The following is a 6342-nucleotide window of genomic DNA, read 5'->3' as shown; positions in this document are numbered from 1 at the left end:
CCTGCTGCACCTCCTGCGGCTTCGGGCGCCCGGCGGCGTCGGGGATTCTGCACCGGCGGAGCCCGGTGCCTGGGACCTCTGCCTCCCCATGTCAGAGGGAACCTCCATTTGGTGCGCTCGGTTATTTCTAGGCATGAACGGCGGATTCTGAACTCAAAATGGTGCTCTGTCGATGTCCACCCCGGGCGTCTCAAGGAGTTGCAAGCTGGAGGCGCCTGGGTGGTTGAGCCCATTGTGCTGCCGAGGTCCGGGTTCTCTCCTGTGGCCGGTGTTCAGGTCGTCATGCTGCGGCCGGGGTCGGGGTCAGTTTAGGATGACCACTGTCAAGAGGCTGCTAGGGCCCTGAACGTGGCTGACCCTGCACAGGGCTTATTTTAGGCAAGTTACTTCCTACGTTTAGAATGGAGTAGCCATGGCGATGAGCGGAGACACTGGAAATGGGGCTTGAATGATCTCAGCGGACAGTAGTGGCCGGTTTGAAATACGGAGGGGATGCTGACAACTGAGTGCTTAGATTCCAGACTTCCTTCGGTGCCATGTGAAAGGATCAAGGGTAAAAGCTAGCCCCAGGCAGATGAACTCGGTTGGCAGAGGGCACCTTGAAGAATTCACATCATTTCCGAACCGCGGAGGTAGTGAGGTCTTTGGACGCCTTTCAGCCTGGCACCCCGAGGATGCTTTGTTGGGGAAAATGATGTAAAATGAGGTTTCAAAAATGACCAACCCAGTTATGTTATCCACATTTATTTCATTGTTGCTGTTTACAGAAGACAATAGCCTGAATAACGGTTACTTTGTTTGCCTATACTGAAAGTTTGTTTTCTACAGAAAGTTCTTAATATTTGTATTTCCATAAGAATAGAGGTTCTTGGAATCTGTTGTGTGTTTTTTATTTTTCACAGGTTGGGTCATGAGAAATTGATAGCCTAGAAAATGGTAATAGTAAAATTATTAGTTAAGTTAAATCATACTTATGGTGACACAATAATTTCTTTTACTTGGCACTTCCTTAACCAGCAGAGAGTGTCTACAGCCCCAGATATTAGTATATGAGGATCTCCCTTAGAGGCCTGATTCTCAGTCTTCCATGCTTCTTGTCCCAGTCAAAGGCCTTACTGACCAGAACCTCCTGTTTATTATTAACGTCCGAAATTAAATAGGGGGACACCAGGCTGTCATAGGCTCAATCCTATTTTATTTGGGTTCTGGCATTTAAATATTTTAGTAGTAACCTGGGGTATATGTAAATGTTGATTTTAGATTTCACTCCTTACAGTGTTTATTATTGTTCTTTTTTCAAGTGGCATATATTTTAACCACTTTCACAAAGATTATTTTGTAACAGGTTTATATTTATACTTAGTTGGCTCAGGAATTTTGGAACAAATAGTTGCATTATAGTGCTGATTGTGAGGGAAACCGGGGCGAACTGTTCCATTTGACCCTCAGTGATTAAAACATATCATGGAGGAATATAGGAAACTTTAAATTACAGTATTTCTCACTATCACCACCTTTTTGTTAAGCAGCCAGCTTTACTGAGATACAGTTGTGCTTTTCCAAGTGCTGTCATCTGGCTCACTTCCAAAACCAAGCTGGCGAGGAGGAGGAGAGGGCTGGAGGGCAGCTTCTCAGTGAGGAGACCTTTCCATTGGAAAGAAATGGAAGATAAATTCCGACAGAATCGGCTGAGAATGGGGAGCTTGCATTACTACCCCACCTCCCAGTGAGGGCAGGGAGGCCCTGAGTGTAAACTTATTCTTGCTGGACTCGAGAAAGCGATGCTAATTTAAAATTTAAAAAAAAAGATGACTAGTGGAAATTAGTCTATTTGTCTATTATTTGATTGAAGAATATAGAATGTCGTTGGCATCATATAACTTCCCAGACAACTTAGCGTTTTAAGGCTAAAGAGCCATTTTGAGACGACCTTTTGCGCCTTCCCCAGTAGGAATTGCCTCCATGGGTTGCAGGCTTACGTCTCGGATGACTGCTCACCACTCAGTTAGGGCTTATTGTGCAAAGGTGGCATCGAGAAGATGTTAAAGACGGACAGTAGATGGCTGTGGAGTCTGAGACTGTTGCTCGCACATCAGCATCGCATATGAAATCATTAAGATTTGGAGATGGAGCAGCAAAGATCGCTTAGCCAGAGTAGCTGACGCCTGTGGGAAAACAGGAGAAAGGGAGAAACCAGGGGCAGTAACAGAAGCCTCGGGACCCAGAGGAGGCCAGGGTGCGGGGCAGGGGCCTGCGCAGACGGGCATGGACGGGTCTTCATGGTGGGGAGGAGCCAGGTAACTTTTATTTTGGTTTGTTGCCTTTCCTTGAAATTGTCTTGGCTTCTCACCTCATGATTTTGAGACAATCAAATGGGTTTTTACCTTTTATTCTAGCTTTATTTTGGAGGGCCTTCTTAAATTATAGAAATCTTGTGAGAGAGTACTGGTGCTGTGTTCTAGTTTCATGATGACTGATTTCACGTGAAGGGGACTGGATTTTAGTTGCTTAATTAAGACACATAATATCTTATTTTTGTTTGAAGATGTCATAGATTAAAGTAGGAGAGCAGACCATCACATGAGAGCTAGCCTCTTTTTTTTTTTAGAATATATTTTATTACAGAGAGGAAGGGGGAGAGATAGAGTTAGAAACATCGATGGGAGAGAAACATCGATCAGCTGCCTCTTGCACACCTCCTACTGGGGACGTGCCCGCAACCAAGGTACATGCCCTTGGCCGGAATCGAACCTGGGACCCTTCAGTCCGCAGGCTGACGCTCTATCCACTGAGCCAAACCGGCCAGGGCGAGCTAGCCTCTTTTTAAGGTAGATGTCAGGGTTTCTTTAAGCCAGTCTAAGTATGATTATCTAAAATTTACACATTTAAATAATTGTTCAGTCACTGCAAAATAATATACAATGAGCTTTCTTTAAGTAGACTTTAGTACAGTAAAGATGTTCTCAATTATAAACATTCAGCTTATGTACAGCTTTTCAGGAGTACAATTATTTAAAGATATAAAGGTTACTTGTTGTCAGAAATAACGATATAACCTTGTATAGAAATTGTATGCCTGACATTGAAACCAAGAAACACGTAACCCTTGCCCTCTGAACTTGTTTGAACAAATTGATTAATATAATCCTGTACGTTTTCTGTTGCATAAATCATGCATTTGAACTGTAACTTATTTAATGAAAAGTAAAATGTGTATTTTTTAAATTCTCCAACTGGGATGTGACAAGCTTTTGCATGTTAAAAACATGGTGAAAAATTCCTACCCTTTGTGCCATCTTTGGAGTTTTATTAAGAACTCCTTTCTTGGCCACAGATGCTGTCAGGGGCGGAGGTTCTTGCGGGGATGGAGAGCTGTTGCTAAGAGTGCTTCCTGCCTCGGCAGCACGCAGACACGCAGTCGGGGCCCCCAGCCACGGAGCATCGCTGCTGTGGCACAGACAGCGCACCCCGGGCCCTGCGGCTGCGAAGCACAGCAGGAGGGAGGCCTTGGGAAGCAGCGGCCCTGCTGCCATGAACTCTGATGTTCTGTGCTGGCGCAGAGTTCCCGCTGTGCACTGGGCGCTGGCTTTCTGATTCAGTACCGATGAGGGGCGGGCAAGGATGCCGCTTCTGAAATGTTCCTTCTCGCCGATGGTTAGATACTTGCTCTAGGGGTGCGTTGCCCTTCACAAGGCCTCCCTCCACATTGGCCTCTTTGTTGAGACGCGTCTTTCTGTTGGAGGGACATGCCTGGCGCCGGGGCCACAGCACAGGCCCCCAGAGCCGCCTGGCATCTCTCCCAGGTGGATGGATCCAGCGTGGCTGGTTCCCACCTTCCTTCCTCGTAAACCTTTTCTGACACCAAAAACTTTAATTTTTTTATACAAAATAAGAAAATGAAAGAGTGCAAATATGTCAGCTCATCATCACTGTACAGCATTTTCTGTGACTAATCAATATCTGTATAAATTGAGATGATCCCGGTGAGCCTCTAGAATACTAACACCGAATAGTAATCTATTTGTTGTTGTTGTTAATCCTCTCCTGAGGATATTTTTTCCATTGACTTTTTGGAGAGTGGAAGGGGAGAGAGATGTGAGACACATGGGTTGGTTGCAGATGCACCCTACCTGGGACCAGAGATTGAACCTGCAACCCAGGTACATGAACAGGAATTGAACCCATGACCCTTTGGTGAGCGGGCCAGCGCTCTAACCACTGAGCAACTGGTCAGGGCTGAACCGCTCCTTTTTTGTTTAGAGCAGTGGTTCTCAACCTTCTGGCCCTTTAAATACAGTTCCTCATGTTGTGACCCAACCATAAAATTATTTTCATTGCTACTTCATAACTGTAATGTTGCTACTGTTATGAATCATAATGTAAATATATGATATGCAGGATGGTCTTAGGCGACCCCTGTGAAAGGGTCGTTCGACCGCCAAAGGGGTCGCGACCCACAGGTTGAGAACCGCTGGTTTAGAGACTGCTTTCCTTCTTCAGAACATTTTAGAAATTAATGCTGTGTGATAGCTCCATAATGTCCTTCCTCTGAAGGCCTGAGCTGCAGGCCTGCAATGCACAGTATCAAGTCAGAGGCCTCCCAGCAGCTGGCCCCTCAGGCTGCGTCCTGTCGATGGGCAGCCAGGCTAGTGCTGGGTTCGTCTTATGTGCACAGCCTCGCTTATTAAGAGGTCTCACAACTGAAATCAATTGCTTGGGTTGAGCCTGCAAAGGTATTGTTTACTTTTTATTCCCAAAGATAATTTCTTTTTAATTGCTCTTTTAATAAGCGGGGAGATCTAAGCTAAGGTAGCAATGGGGAATAAGTAAGACCTGAAATTGGGAAACGGCGGCGCAGGCACAGCTCCTCACTGCTCCCCCCTTCGTGCTGTGAACGGCGCTCAGAGCAGAGCTGCTGGGGGGAGGACACAGGGTTGCCGCTTTGGCTGCATTGTGTCTTCTTACACTGGATGGAATATGAAATACGACGGGGAGGGAACGTGTGGGAAGGGCATTAATAGGCTTTGTTCTCCAGGAGGCTGGTGTTTTAAAGGAGGCTTTCCTGTGGGGGGGAGAGGGAGGGAGGAAGGTGGGGGCTGTGTGGAAGCAAGTAGATTGGAGTCATGGGGACACCTGAGGAGCTGGGGGGGGGGCGGTCATTAGAAAGCACCTTCTCAGGTGACCCAGATGTTCACTTAAAAACAATCTGCCACTGGGCACAGCTAATATGTGAGCATCTACTCCGGGGTAGTGTGCCAGAGGCATGCGTGTCTAATCCTCACAGCACTCCGGCAAATGGTTGGTCTTATTGATTTCATTTTATAGACGAGGAGAGGGAGGACAGACAAGGAAAGGAACTTCTGCAAGATCCTACTGCTTGTGGGAGGTGAGGCGGAGTGTAAACTCACGGCCCCTCACAGCCCTTCCCGGGACCAGTAGCGTGGAGGCTTGAATGGCTTTTAATGAGCCTCTGCGCCTCGGCCTCGTGTGCGGAAACGTTAGCGGGGTGCCTGCTGGACACCTAGGGGGTCGTCTGCGGCTCAGCAGCACCTGGTAAGGGGCTCTGTTCCTGAGGTCGGGGAGGGGAAGCCGAGGCTGGTGGGTGGACTCATTTGCCTGAAGGCAGAGCCTTAGTGAGTGTGTGGAGGTCCTGTGCTGGCTCTCTCACCCCCACTGCCTTCTGAAGCCCGGCCTGACACTTCACCCTTCCTCTCCTGCAGACGCGTGTCCCTCATGTGCAGCAGCCACGGGAAGGGAGCACATCCGCCCTCCTGGGGCGCCCACGGAGGGAGACAGGCACAGCAGGTGAACAAAGCCCAGCAGCCAGATGGAGAGCAGGTGGAAGCCTGTGGTAGGACAGCTAGGGAGCCATGTGCCTGTCCCCCTCTGGAAGATGCGGATGAAGGGGTTAGGTGCTCAGAGGAGTTCAGCAGCCAAAGAAATATGTTTACCTTTATTAGCCTAGTCTTGCCCAAACTTTTGTGACTACCAAACATTGCTTCCCCCGCAAGCCATCTTCTAGCTCAGTGGGACAGACTTGGGGAGTGTGGAGAGAGGGAAGAGACGCAGGGGTCAGGCAAGACTTCGCTTGCAGGGTCCTTGGGAGGTGGGCAGAATTTGGCTGGTTAGAAGGGATATTCTACAAGGAGACGAACGGACAAGCCATGTTTGGGGAACATTTTGGAAAGTGACTGACATAGCACCTTGGACTCAGTATTTTTATTGAAAAAATGACAAGTCTGTAAGTGGAGGTTGGTGTTGGCAGTGAGGGTTAAAGGGGCTTCGTGGGAACTGTTGATGGGCATGATGTAAACTCAGTGGTAGATGAGGAACTTCCACTGA

General features: G+C 47.9%; 1 long non-coding RNA gene across 1 annotated transcript; it reads left to right on the top strand.

The window, feature by feature from the left end:
* Window positions 1-4474: 4474 nt before the first annotated feature.
* Window positions 4475-6045, top strand: LOC106724421. The gene is made up of 2 exons (XR_001360208.1): window positions 4475-5805; window positions 5839-6045. It is a non-coding gene; the product is annotated as an uncharacterized LOC106724421 (long non-coding RNA).
* Window positions 6046-6342: the final 297 nt, after the last annotated feature.

The sequence above is a fragment of the Myotis brandtii genome, unplaced genomic scaffold (assembly GCF_000412655.1).
Source record: "Myotis brandtii unplaced genomic scaffold, ASM41265v1 scaffold825, whole genome shotgun sequence".
Classification (NCBI taxonomy): Eukaryota; Metazoa; Chordata; class Mammalia; order Chiroptera; family Vespertilionidae; genus Myotis; species Myotis brandtii.
This window is presented reverse-complemented; position numbering and strand designations above follow the sequence as displayed.